Source organism: Hibiscus syriacus, unplaced genomic scaffold (assembly GCF_006381635.1).
Source record: "Hibiscus syriacus cultivar Baekdansim isolate YM2019G1 unplaced genomic scaffold, ASM638163v2 tig00112231_pilon, whole genome shotgun sequence".
Classification (NCBI taxonomy): domain Eukaryota; kingdom Viridiplantae; phylum Streptophyta; class Magnoliopsida; order Malvales; family Malvaceae; genus Hibiscus; species Hibiscus syriacus.
The window spans coordinates 3,399,604-3,414,426 of NW_024063276.1; the positions used below are offsets into that span (position 1 = coordinate 3,399,604).

Below are 14,823 nucleotides of genomic sequence, written 5' to 3' on the forward strand. Positions count from 1 at the left end.
TTAGCTTGATCTTTGTTGTCTTTTCTGGGAGCTTTATTGGATTTCCACATCTCTTGACGAGTTCTTGGTCATTTGTTTCTATTGCATCAACTACATCATTCATAATCCCATTCAAATCTTTCACAACAGGATCCTCTAAGGGTTTCTCTCCATGGATCACAATACTCACCATATCCATTAGTTTTGTCATTTGCTCTTTTGAATTATCTTGGAATTTTTTTGCTTGATCAATCATATACTGTTAAGTCTTGATAAGTTGCTCTTGTAGTTTCTCGATTCTACCAACCCTTGCTAAAATATCATTCATAGCTATTATCCGTTTTTAGGAAGACCAAGTTAGCTCCACTTTGATTTCAAAATTCTGTCATGGAATTCTCCACGAATTATTCTAGTTGTCATGATTAAATGCATGTAGAATAGTTTGAAATAAAATGTAATTATGCAAATATGCAAATTCAAATGCAAAAAATGAAAATATAAATATAAACTTAAAAATGAAAAAATGCAAAATGCAAAATGCAAATGTAAATATGTGAATATAACAATAAAAATGCAAATTGTGTAATATAAAAGTAAACATAAAAGTATAAATGAAAATGCAAAGATGCAAAATGCAAATGCATGTATGAAAAGGTGTTACTCAAGAGTGATCATCTTAGAACATATTTCATTGAACACAAAAGTTTCTGTGCATCAAACAAAACTTTTACATGTAGGGGACAACTTTCAATCCTATCTAAAACTTTACATATAGGGGATAACTTTCCCTCCTAACTTCTCTAAAGACAAGTTAGTTTCTATTCATGCTCAACAATTGAATTATTAGTCTGCTTTAATTCCTCGTAAAGTCAGCTTGGTTTATCAGTTTATGGGTTATATTGCTTGTCTGGACTGCAGCTTCTTCCATGACATTCTGGTGTTTCTTCATCTTCTGTGTCACTTCTCGGAGTTGCTCATTTTCCCTTGTAAGAGAACTTTTTTGTCCAAGAAGTTCTTGGATTAGATCTTCATATATGTTGTAGTTTTTTTTCAGTTTGGTAACCCCTGTTATCCACTCTTCTGGGGTATCTTCTATGCCAGCATTTTGAAAAGCTTGACTGATCTTTTGGAAATCTTCATGCATGGTTTCCACTTCTGTGCTCAATTTCTTGTTTTGGTCATTCAAGTCCTTCAAATAACATGCTTGAGCTTTATAAAAACCTCCTCTACTCTGAATGTCCTGACTAATACTCTTACCATAGACTGCTTTTGGTATCAATCTGGCAGGATCTTTGTGGAGTACTTTTGGTATTAATATAACAGGATCTCTGTGTGCATTGCTTGCTTCTATCCTCGGAGTTTCCTCAGGATGTCTTTCCTTGGCCGCATCATATTTTCTTTGATCATAAAACTTTTCGTCTATTTATGATTTCTTTCCAATTTGATGAACAGTCTTACAAGTCAACACCTTTTGGTTATGCCATGATTATGCAATGCAAACAAAAGAAATCAATATAAACAAGTTAGAGCAAAATGTATGAAAAATAAAAATAATGAAGGAATAAAATAAATTGGTTAGTACCAATTAATGGAAAGAGAAAAAAAATTCTATCTATCAAGGTATAAATCCTAACCTCATGCTTTCTAGTTCCATGCTTTGTTTGGAAAATTTAACCTAACTGCATGATTTCTAGTTCGCATGCATTTATTTAGGAAAAAGAAAATAAAATAACTTAAAAGTTAAAGCTTATTTCTCCTTTGTGTACACCTACGAACAGAGATTCAGTACAGTCTTAGATTAGGAGAATTTCTAAGGTTTATTATATGCAGGGTTTCAGTTCTAAGAGTAAAGGTACCCGAATTGTTCTTGTTAGTTCCCCCTTGGGCTGCTAACCCTCTATCCTAGTCCATCACAGACTAAAGTGGATTGAGTTCAATTCGAGGGAATACACTTCTCTATGCCTGACATGAAGAATAAATTCTCACGAAGACATAGAGCATATGAACCCCGAAAGCTACTTGCTAGGTCTGACACGGAGAATAAATTCTCACGAAGACGTCGTTTTCACTCCCACTTAAAAGGGACAAGCATGATTATAAAGCTTATGTTATGCAATGCAAGTGATGTGTGTGAGGAGAGATTTTCAAACCTAAATAATAAAATTTAATATTTGAAAATAAAGCATTGATTAAAATAACATATAAATATTATGAAAATAATAAGTATATATATACAAATTTTGAAAAGAAAGAATTAAAAATTAAATATATGAATTTTTAATTTTCTAATTGATAGAGACAATTAATAATTGGTTTTAAAGTTTGACCAATCCCCAGCAGAGTCGCCAAGCTGTCGTAACCGATTTTCGTCCGGGCACAAAATTTTTAACTTGGCGGGAAAAATAACACGAATAAATAAATGATTTCATTTTAAAAAATATTTTGGGAGTCGCCATTGACCTTTTGGGTCAGGTATGTCAAATACCTAAAAACAATCTTTTAAAATAATTTTGAATAAAACATAATTTAAAAGATAAAACTGATCTGCATATAACCAAAAATTTTTAATAAAAAAGGATTCGTGGTCGATTACGTTTGAGGAAGGATTAGCACCCCCACAACGCCCAAAATTGATACTTATTAATTATAAATTGTCTTTATCATTTAAAAATTCAAATATATTTAATTCATAATTCTGTTAAGTTTATTAATATATACATTTTATTAAACAAGATATTTATTTATTTAGAAATATCAGAAAATGACTTCTAAGTGCTTTAAGACAGCTCCTTTCTTAATATTACTAAATTTTAATAAAACATTTATCTAAAAATAATATAAAAGTAGATTTATATATTAAAATATTTATTTTTATCAGAAAATGGGCATCCAGTTGTTTTAAGACTGTCCTTTCTTAACATTAATAAATATATATTAAAATGATTTAATATATTAAATTTATAAATAGTAATTTCATAAAATAAATATTATTTATATATATATATATATTTATAATACTAAATAAATAATAATAATAATAGTAATGATATATATAAACATAAGTAAATAAAAGTAACATATGAATAAACAATTTTTAAAATAAATAAAATTAAAACATAGTATTAAAATATAAAAAGTAATAAATAAATGAAAATATTAAGCTTAGAGACTAAATTATAATCTAATAAAATTAAATACCTAATTTGTAATTAAATTTTTTTAAATAAAACTATAGGGATTAGACATGCTATTTTACCAATTTATTAATTTAGTAACTAAAATGAACTTATATCAAATTCGAATATCAGATTAAAATAAATTAAAAACATGTATTCGAGATTAAAATATTAATTATTAAAATTAAAGGACTAAATTTGTAATTTACCTAAAATATTTATATAAACATATTAGTGAATAAATTATAAAGTAAACAAAATTAGAAGACCAAATTAAAACATTTAGAATTTGATTTCATTGACTAAAATGGAATGTTACAAAACTAAGATGGTTGCGGAAAGGGTTTGACCTTTGAAGGAAATTACACGAGAACCCCTCCCTCAAAACGACGTCGTTAAAGGAGGGGTTTAAATACCCTTTAATCCGGCCTTAAGAGAGCCTAAACTCTCATTTTCTTTTTTTTGGTTCTCTCTCTAGCAGAGAGAACTTTTTTCTCTCATCTCTCTCTAGTCTAACCACCAGACGGCCGTCGTGCTCCGACGTAAACCGCCATCGCCGGCCACCGTTAATGGTGGCCTGAATTCAAGTAAACACCCCAAAATTTCCCCTTTTCGACCCTAAAACCAAATATGACATCCACTTGTTCTAAAAACCTCTCGATTCTCCTAAATCTAACAAAAACCGAAGGTTTTACCTTCGGTTATATGACTGGTTTTGGGGCGTTTGGGCTCTTTGATGAGGTAAGTTCCTTTTCCTCTTCCTTTGTTGTTCGTGGGTTGTTCTGTTTGCTGTGGTTATTCTCGCCATTTTCTGTAGATGATTGCTTGGCGTTGCTCCCGTATCTCCTTGCTTTCTCTCGGTTTTCTCTCCGTCGCTGTCTGTTTTTTTCTTTTTGCAGGTGTGGTCATATAGTCTCGAAGAGGCTCTCGTCGGACCAGTCAATAGAGGAAGCTTTGGTGAGTCAACGAGCTATGTGGTGACTCACCTTAATAGCTGCGACATGTGGGGCGGCTAGCTCTTCTGGAAAGCTCGGTGAGGCAGCAAGCTTCGGCAGCAGATATTGGACCATCTGGCAGCGACTGGGACGTGGCCCTCTGGAAGCAACGGCGGTTGGGACGTGGCCCTAGGGTTATGATACCCTAGGGTTTTATCTGGAAAGTTGTGGATCGTTGGATCAAACCAGATCCAACGGCTTAAATTGATGCTGGCAGCTGGAAAAGATGAAACCCTAATCAATTTAGGGTTTCCATTAGGCTGGCTCAAATTGGGCCAGAGTTGGGTATTGTTGTAATTGGGCTCAGTATTGGGCCTGTAATATGTAATAATAATATTTATTAATAAAAATATAATAATAGTAATAATTATAATAATAATTATAACAATTATAATAATAAAAATAATAAAAATAAAACGGGCAAAAATTTAATGTCTACAACCTGAAAGCAGAGATCAAACGTTATTTGATCCAAAAAGGATCACAATTTACACCAACTAAACAAACTGTTACAATGACTGAACCTGAGTCAAACATAAAGGATAGCATTCTGATATATAAACAAAATAGTAAGTCCCGACCTTGGCAATTTCTGGAGGTGATTGGCATTTCTGTTTCAAGAAGTATTCAACTGCTTGGTACCTCAATGACTTGAGGAATTTGTGAAAGCATCAACAACCATTTAATCTGACAGAGAATTTCTAATCAATAAGTATCCTTCTAGAAACCAAAGAGGATACACTAAATTCATCCACATCAACCAAAAGTGTGCTCATAAGTCAGAACATTTGCATTCCATGTTGCATTGCCTTTTCATTTTCATCAGACGAACTGTTTCTAAAACATATCCTTCCAAAGTGAGTATGATTGTAGAGAAATTGATAGCACGCCAATCAAACACTTACCATATCTAACACTCAACTTGAAGCCAAGTACCATAGCATGCATTTCACAAACTCATTTCTAAAGTTCGCAATATCAGGTCCGGTGTTACAGAATACACGTTACCTTTTGATTCAAAGCACCCGAATTTTCACAATCCAACTATGTTAACCAAAATTTGTATGATCAGTTCAATTTATCAGATGCATGTGAATTGATTTCAAACAAATTGTAAAAGGACATAATACCAAATGCCCCAAAGGCCAAGTTAGCATATATAAATTAAGAGAGAGAAAAACAACTTGCAACGAAATTACATTACGAAATGAATTTATGTACAGAGAATGCTGATGAGAAATTTACCTCAACAAGAACCCTAAAGTAAATAATCCCGTATTCACTCATATAGGGAGCTAAGTCCTTCACTTTACCCCAATAACGACAATCCAAAGGTGATAACGCGGTTAGAGTTGACAATTCGAACTCACCAGAATTATATTTAGAAATATTAACCACCTACACCAAAATAAAGAAATTAGAACAAAAATATACATATATCTAATCTTCCACCAAAACAAGCCACTTATAATACAATAGAGAGTCATATATACCAATTTAAAACCTAATAAAATCCAGGCATTCGTTAAAACCAACGTGTACCACCTCAAAGAGCTAAACTTGTTTTTTTTTAAAACACAAGCAGAAACTGAACTCCAACATTAAAAAGAAATCAATATTCCAAAATATAAACCGAGTGAATAGTAAAACCTGCTTGAAACCATAACTTCCGCCACAAAAATTAGTTGAAAGATGAAAGGAAGCATTTGAGAAATGGTGGGTATTTTCAGTGTAGTTCAAACGAGAGATGCTTCTTAAAGTTTGGAGATTTTTCGATTGTAAATGACTTAAAACAGGAGCATGATTCCTGGTTAAAACCCCGGAAGAGACCATGGCATCCATTGAGAGAGTGAAAAGAGAGGCTGAAGGGAGAAAAGGGTGTGCTTGGCGGTATATTTTCACATGCTTTTTGACGCATAAACCCTAACCTTCAAAGACCAATTAAAATTGGGCTCTCAGAGTTTAAATTTTGTTTTTTTTACGTAATTAAAATCCATCCCCAAAATATAGCCGAAACTAGTTTTAAAGCGAATTTTCACATAGGAAAGATTTTATTTTCCACAAAATTTATATGAAAAACTCATTTAAAGCGAATTTTCATAAAATGTTTTGTTATATAAAAAATAAGAGATTATTGAATCAACATTTGATTTTAATATAACATGAATTGTTATATGATTTATATTATCAAATTTTTCATTTTATAATTTTATGAAAATTTGTGATAAAAATATTTTCAAGTGATTTTTAATTGTGAAAAATAATCTAAGTATTATTGAGTATTTTTATAATTTATAAATATTTTTCAAAGCTAAAAATGCTTGATTTTATTAAAAATCATCTCTTAGTCTCGAGACCAATAAGCCAATATCGATACCTATATTTCAGTGTATATTTTTTGTATCGATACCAAGGTGCTGGTATCGATACCGATAGGTGAGTATTGATACTCACTAAAACGATATAGATATCGATGGCTTCAACAACTATATTTTTTTATTGTTAAGATGCTTGGTCTCGATATCAGTACCCGGTATCGATACTAAAATTGTGGATGAGCATTTAATGGTCAAAATGAATGGTTTCAACGGCTCTAATCAACTACTAACAGTTCCAAACGACTATGATAGTATTAAAAGACATAAAAAGACCAAGATTCAAATATAGAACAACAAGAAAGATTATTGAAAGATCATACCAATGTCGAAAGAGTTTTTATGCTTAATTTTGTCATATTCTTGTAACAAACTTGTGAGCCTATTGTTTAATTTGCAAGTGTGATTTGAGTGAGTTTATTGTTTGCAAACACATTTGCGTTTGTAAGGTATTCTTTTGTTTGCTAAATTTGTATTTTCCTCTTGTGGAGAGAGTGTAAGCAAGGTTTTGGGTATAAATCTTGTATGTTGTTGTAAGGTTATTGTCATAACCATTTTTTTCATAAAACAATTAAATATTATTTTAAAAAACGATTATGACTTTATTTTGGAAAAATCGGTGATTTTGAATTGATTGAAATAAAATGGAAAAGGGAGTCGCCATCGACCTTTGGGTTAGGTAGGTCGAATACCTAAAAACGCCTTTTTAAAACAATTTTAAAGAAAAATCATTTTAAAGAAAAATGGTCTGCATTTACCAGAAATCATATTTAACGGGTTCGGGAGTCGGTTACGCATAGGGAAGGAGAAGCACCCCACAACGCCCAAAATTGGTACTGTGTCGCGTACACGTTGTCGTAAATGATGGAAATGATGAATCAAATATAAAATTAAAAAATGATCCGCTTATTGAACATTGATTAATTTACTTTAAATTAATTAATTAGGAAAAATTCTTTAACTCGAAATGAAATATCCAAATTAACAATCCTCCGTTGGGAAAGCCAATTCGATTATTTCTTATCAGTAAAAGAATATTCTCTCCTCATTGATAAATATGTGCATCGAACTTGAAATGAAAATCAATATTTGCATAAAATAACTTACACATAAAAAACGTATTGGATCATTTGAATAATAAAATTTAATTAGTAAAACAAACTAAATTTATTTCGAGTTTCCATTTCGTTCGAACGTCGTATCGGATTATACCACTTCGATCAAGTGATACTTTCCACGTCCATTCTACAAATCGATTCTTGAAATTATTCAGATAATATACTTACAAGATATTGGAATCTGATACAAGTAATAAAAATATTGACAAACATATATTTTGTACCTAAATAAAAATGAAATTAAACACAATTTGTAACGTATATATATTGGGGTCGAATACACCTGCATATATATAACATCTTACCTATATACAACCAATAATAAGAAGTCTAAATATATAAAAAGCAGAAGAAAAAATAAAAAAAAAATCATGAAATAAATAAATTATAAAAGGCTTAAATTAAGGAATAAGTTAAAGCCAAATAACCTGACTAAGAAAGTAACAAAATGTGCAGTAAATTCAATGGCACTAATGTTCGAAATTAAAAAGCAGGGTATAAAACAAATTTAATTTAAAATCTAGGATCTACAACACCAATTAAACACATCTTTTAAACAAACCTCAAGAACTAAAATGAAAGTCTCGCAAATACCATGGCCAAAATCCAAACACCATATATGTATGAATGCAAGCAATCATAGGCTAAAATATAAACACATATAAATGTAATAACCAAAGTTAAATAATTTCATAAATGTATCTATCATAAAAGAGGATTAAAATAAGTACAAATAAATAACTACTCGAAATAAAAGGAAATAAATTTCATTCAATGACCTAAATGAAAGCTTTACAAAAGAAAGCATTGAAATACAAACTTTACAAAGATACAACCCCATTCTCATGATTACACCACAAGATGGACCCAGAGAAACATAACACCCAAAACGGTGTCATTTCACACCAAACACAAGGCCCTAAAATGAAACTGAATTGGTTCCCCCCAAATTTCATTTAACTTTTCTAAAACCTTAAACTCTCTCTTTTCCCTGTTTACTTTCTCTCTTCCCTCCACTGCCGTGTTCTCTCACTCTCCCTATACCTCCCCATTTTCAAGAGATGAAGGTAAGAAAGAAAGAGAGAAAGAATCATACCCACACAGTAACTGACGAGGATGACTCCGATGGACCAAGGAAACCGCAACTGCTGTCCGATGAAGGAAAGGTAAGTCTCCTCTCACTCTTTTTATTTTTGATGGTTATACTCTCTGATTTTTTTATGAATCTCTCTGCTTTTTCGAATGGGTATTTTTTTTCTCTTCGAATGCTCTCCCTCGTCTCTTTCTCCCTTTTTTTAACCATCACCGAATGTCCTTGATATCTCCTCATTCCCTTTCTTTTATTGCATGCTTGATGGATTTGATAAATCCCTCGGGATTTTAGACTTGATTTGCTCTTATATTTTATTGGGATTTTTCTGATTGATATCTGTTTATGTCACTGTTTGATGGATGGGTAGGTATGGGACTTGCACGGTATGAGAAGGTGTTGGGTTTGGAAATGACACTTAGTGGGGAACAACAGGGCATGGGTTGTGCATGGGGGACATCAATGTATGGAAGCTATGTAGGACCAAAAATTGGTTACTACAGCTGCCCCTCTTTGCTCATTGCTGTGAGAACAGGAATAGAGCAAAGACATAAAATACCAATTTTTGGATTGTCAACAAGTCTCAAGCTCTTCTTTGATCGGCTCTCATTTCTTCGATTAATCGTTGTTTATTGATGACACATTCTTTTTGGAGGTAATTTGTTGCTGAAGACGACACTGCTCATCCGCGATGATTAGATCGTGTCGTTTTCGATTACGATGTTGTTCCTTCGTGATGAGGAAGTCAGATTGTCTGAGTGTGACACTGCTCCTTTGTGATGAAGAGATCTGGTATGTTTGATGTTGAAGACGACACTGCTCATCCGCGATGAAGAGAATCTTGGCCATCTTTAGGAAAGATGATAACATGGTTCCACTCTGCTGGGGACATCTGGCCGGGGGATGACACTTCTCATCCGCGATGAAGAGTTCTGGCCATCTTTAGGAATGATGCTAACACGGTTCCACTCTGCTGCGGACGGCTGGTTATCTGAGGTTGACACGGCTCATACGTGATGAAGAGTTCTGGTCAGGGGATGACATTACTCATACATGATGAAGAGTTCTTGGCCATCTAAAGGTGATAACACGGTTCCTACGTGATGAGGACGGCTGGTTATCTAAGGGTGACACGGCTCCTACGTGATGAAGAGGTCTGGTCGAGGAATGACATGGCTCATACGTGATGAAGAGTTCTGGCCATCTAAAGGTGATAACACGGTTCCTACGTGATGAGGACGGCTGGTTATCTATGGTTGACACGGCTCATACGTGATGAAGAGATCTGGTCTGGGGAATGACACGGCTCATACGTGATGAAGAGTTATGGCCATCTAAAGGTGATAACACGGTTCCTACGTGATGAGGACGGCTGGCCATCTTTAGGAGTTATGGTTTCAAGAGAAACCAAATTAAAGATTTGTTTCAAAAGAAACAAACCCAAAGATTTGTTTCAAGAAAAACATACTCAAAGACTTTGTTTGTTTTGTTTCAAGGGAAACAGATTCAAATGATAGTAAAATTTGTTTCCAAAGAAACAAACTCAAAGATTTTTCTCAAAGAAACTGTCTCGAGAGAAACAAAATTTTGTTTCCAAAGAAAGAGATTCAATGATTTTTTTTGAAAAGACATTGTCATAAGAGGCAAAACTTTGTTTTTCAGAAAATGGTATCTTAGTGAGACAAACTTTTGTTTCCAAAGAAATAGACTCAAAGATTTTTCTTCAAAAGAAATTGTTTTAAGGGATAAAACATTGTTTCCAGAGAAACAAACTCAAAGATGATCTTGTTTTAAGAGAAAATGTTTCAAGAGAAAATGTTTCAAGTGAAACGACTCAAAAATGGTTTTATTTCAAGTGAAACAACTCAAAAATTGTATTTCTAGAGAAACTGCCTCAAGGGAGTCAAAATTTGTTTTAATAAAAAACAATCTCAAAGGTGGGTAGTTTTAAAAGAAATTGTCTAAACGATCTCAAAGGTGGGTATTTTCAAAAGAAGTTGTCTCGAGAGACAAAATTTTGTTTCAAAGGAAACAAACTCAAAGATTTTTTCAAAAGAAATTGTCTTTAAGAGATAAAATTTTGTTTCAAAAGAAACAGACTCAAAGATGGATCACATCTTAAGTGAGACCAAATTTGTTTCAAATGAAACAATCTCAAAAGTTAGTTTTTTCATTAGAAACTGTCTCAAGAGAGACAACATTTGTTTTTAAAGAAATTGACTCAAAGATGATTTTGTTAAGAGAAACAAACTCAAAGATTTTCAAAATGAACATATTCAAAGATTTACTTCAAAAGAAACGGTCTCAAGAGATACAAAATTCATTTTAAGAGAAACAGATTCAAAGATTTTTGTTTCAAAAGAAATTATCTTAAGAGAGACAAAATTTTGTTTCCAAAGAAACAGACTCAAAGATTTTTGTTTCAAAAGAAACAATCTCAAAGATTTTTTTTCCGTAAAATTGTCTCAAGAGAGACAAAACTTTGTTTCAGACTCAAAGATTTTTCACGAAATTGTCTCAAATGAGACAAAACTTCGTTTCAAAATAAATAGACTCAAAATTTTTTTTCCAAAAGAAACAACTCAAAGGGATTTAAAAGATTCAAATATTGTCGATTTTGTTTATATGGAAATAATCTCAAAGGTGTTTTCAAAAGTGTTTATTTCGTTTCAAATGAAACAATTTCAGGATTTGTTTAAAGGGGAAACTGTCTCGTGCGAGACAAATCAGCTTTGAAAATCTCAAGTGATATTAATTTTGCTTTAAGTACAACAACCTTGAAATTTGTATTATGAGAGAAAATGATGTCTCAAGCGAGACAAAATTTGCTTTAAGATATAGTCTCAAATGAGACAAAATTTTTTTTTAGAGAAATTGTCTCAAGCGAGACAAAGTTTGTTTTTGAGAAAACGATCTCAAGTGAGATCAACTTTGTTTAATGTGAAACAAATTCGAAATTTGGATCTCAAAGGGAGAAGGTCTCAAGCGAGACGAAATTTGTTTTGAAAGAAACAACACTCTAAGGTGAGATTAATTTTGTTTTAAGTAAATCAAATTCAAAATTTGTATCTCAAAGGAAAAATGTCTCAAGCGAGACGAAGTTTGTTTTAAGAGAATTTGTTTTAAGTGATACAAACTTTGTTTTTAAAAAAAATTGTCTCAAGCAAAACAAAATTTGAGAAAACGATCTCAAGTGAGATCAACTTTGTTTAATGTGAAACAAATTCGAAATTTGTATCTCAAGGAAAAATGTCTCCAGTGAGACGGAATTTGTTTTTCAAGAAATTGTCTCAAACGAGACAAAATTTGTTTTTAGAAAGCTGTCTCAAGCGAGACAAAATTTGCTTTGAAAGAAATTGTCTCAAGCGAGACAAAAATTTGTTTTAAAATTCTCAAAATTTGTGGAAAAATATCTCAAGTGAGACAAAAATTTGTTTTAAAATTCTCAAAATTTGTGGAAAAATATCTCAAGTGAGACAAAAATTTTGTTTCAAGAAAAACACCCTCAAAGGCGATAAAAAGTCTGTTTGTTCATGCACGTTGAGGAAATGTCTTGATTGTTGACTTCAGGAAGCCCAAATCATTGTTTCTGCAAGTTAGACATCTGGTCATTTCCGAGCTTTGATTTCCTGAGAGATCAAAATGATGCATTTTTGACTGACTATATTGGATGTTATGATGGATGTTAAGATGAAATTTATTTGATTTTTTTGTCCAATTTGTCCTCAAGTGAGGAGAAAAATGTCTTTAATATATATGATGATAAATGTTTGATGCAAATTTTATATATTATGTATGTATGTGTATATATGCATGTATGTATGTTTTCTCGATCTGGAAGGAGAATAGTTGCGAGAGTATTCTTCACTCTATCATTGATTCAGCTTGTCTGCATTTCCACTAGGGTGTACTCTTGCAAACTTAGACCTGAGACAACTTGTTTATTCCATCAAATTTTGCCCTAAAATTTAACTTCTCTTGCCCCAGCTTCGATCTTGAGCTTCAGATAGATATTTTTTGAATTCCAAGATACGCCTCCAGAGAGATTATCTTGTTTGAAAATGTTTTTCTTCTTCTTTTATTTTCAAAAGTCTGAAAATATCCATAGTTTTGAAAAATGTTTAATCAAAAGTTTTGAAAATATTGCCCCTTTTAAGGTTTCACAATTGACAAATCATAGAACAAGAGTTCATTGGATATCAAAGAATTAATTGTAATCCTTCAATAAATTATAGTTATTTGACAAGTGTCAAGATCAATGCTATCTTTGAGAGATGGTTAAGTAAGGAAGGATAAAAAAGTCTCAAGTGGTTAATTTTGGTCAAAAGTATAGTGTTCTCATTTATTTGATGTTCTCTGATCTGATGGAGTAGCTTCTGTACTCAGTTATTGGAAGTGTTCTCTGACTCCCAACTCTCATGTTCTTATTCAGGTTGTGTGATGCCTCATCAAGGGATTTGAGCAATCGTCTCCTATGTAATAATCTTCATATTCGAGCCGCCCTTTCAGGTTTTCAACTCGAATCCTCCTTTGGTTTCAAAACGTTACTCAGAATTTTACGTCTTGAACCCCCCTTTGTTATTTTTCTCTATCATGCATTAAAGATTTTAGAAAATCTTTATAAGTAAAATATTAATCCTGATAGGCGGGATGAAATATAAGGATAGTCTCTTCCGCTTAGAAATCCATGTATGATTAGAAGGGACTTGTAAGGCACGTAATGTAGGTCATGGTTCAGGGTTATGAAAGAAAGGGATAAAAGGCCCAAACATGTGTTTTAAGGGTATTTGAACCAAGGATCAATTAACTCTGATGCCTTCGATCTTGTTTTGCTCAATTTGAATCTACTCGCATGTCTTTCTCTTGATATTCTATGATCTTCTGGTGAACTAATTCTGGATCAATCTCATAGTTTGAAACTTGATGTGCCATTTGAGTCGAGAGACTCTTTGTATGTGCTCTTTGTCCACTTTCTCTTTTTCTTTGATTTTTGCTTTAATATGATCTTTGCACTGTGTATTTGGTTCACCTTTTGGTATCTTATCTGGATCAATGATCTTCACTCATACGAGCATTTTTCCTCCAACTTGCCCCCCAATAGGGAGGGTGATCCTTGATTAGGGTTGAATCAGAAGAAAATATCATTCAGGCTCAAATGGGGACACAAGGGATATATTTTCTCCTTTTGTGAAGGGATAAAGAAAGAAAGCCGTTCATCATCTCATACACAGAAGTCCTTGCAGAAGAGGTATCCCCAGGGGATAAAGTTTCAGGATTAATTTTTATTTAAATGAAAACAGTAATTAATGCATGATAGAATTATTTTGAATGAATTCTATTTTTTCTCTTCGTTTCTTGCTCTCAACATGTCTCAATTGCTCATGCTCGTCTTCAGAAAAATTGATGCGAGATGCCCCACACTGTGTCTTCTTTGTAGGAAGGTTTATGTTCAAGTGAACATCTTGTACTCAATGTCTGTAGGTTTTATTGGTAGAAAAAGTTGGTTCTACGTCTAAGAAGACGATGATGACTTTATTGGCTCAAAGAAAGGTATGGGTATGACTTTTGTGTCTCAAAAATAAATACAGTGTTTCAAGGTGGAAAGAATATTTCAAGGTCTCAAAGAGAGGGAATGTTTCAAGGTCGAAAAGAATATTTCAAGGTCTCAAAGAGATAGAATGTCAAAAATTGGTTATTTGGTAGTGACCAGGAATTATTTCGGGTAAAAAAAATCGAGAGATTTTATTTTGGGTTTTAGACAGGATAAAAAAGGGTCTAATCTTGCCATATGTCAAAAATCTATAATTCTTGAAGAATTAAAAGGATATGTAATTCATTCGATATTCAAAGAACTAAAGATTAAAATTTGTTCAATTATTTAACCTTAGAAAGTAGCATCATTTCAGTCATCAAAGATTAAAAATATTTAAGCAAATATTGAAGAAAGAACAAAAACGAGTTCAAACAAAACAATCTCTATGGATGCAAGTGGTTGATGCAATGACTTCTCTGGCTTAGTATTAGGATACCCCTGAATAAAACATATTATGGATTTTGTGCTTTAGTGTCTTGCAGTTGTCAGTGGTATGC

The 14,823-nt window shown here is 32.5% G+C and overlaps 1 pseudogene; it reads right to left on the reverse strand.

Annotated features, from left to right (window-relative positions):
• The window catches only part of LOC120176232, a 36,477-nt pseudogene extending 30,457 nt beyond the window's left edge, over positions 1-6,020 (reverse strand).
• Positions 6,021-14,823: the final 8,803 nt, after the last annotated feature.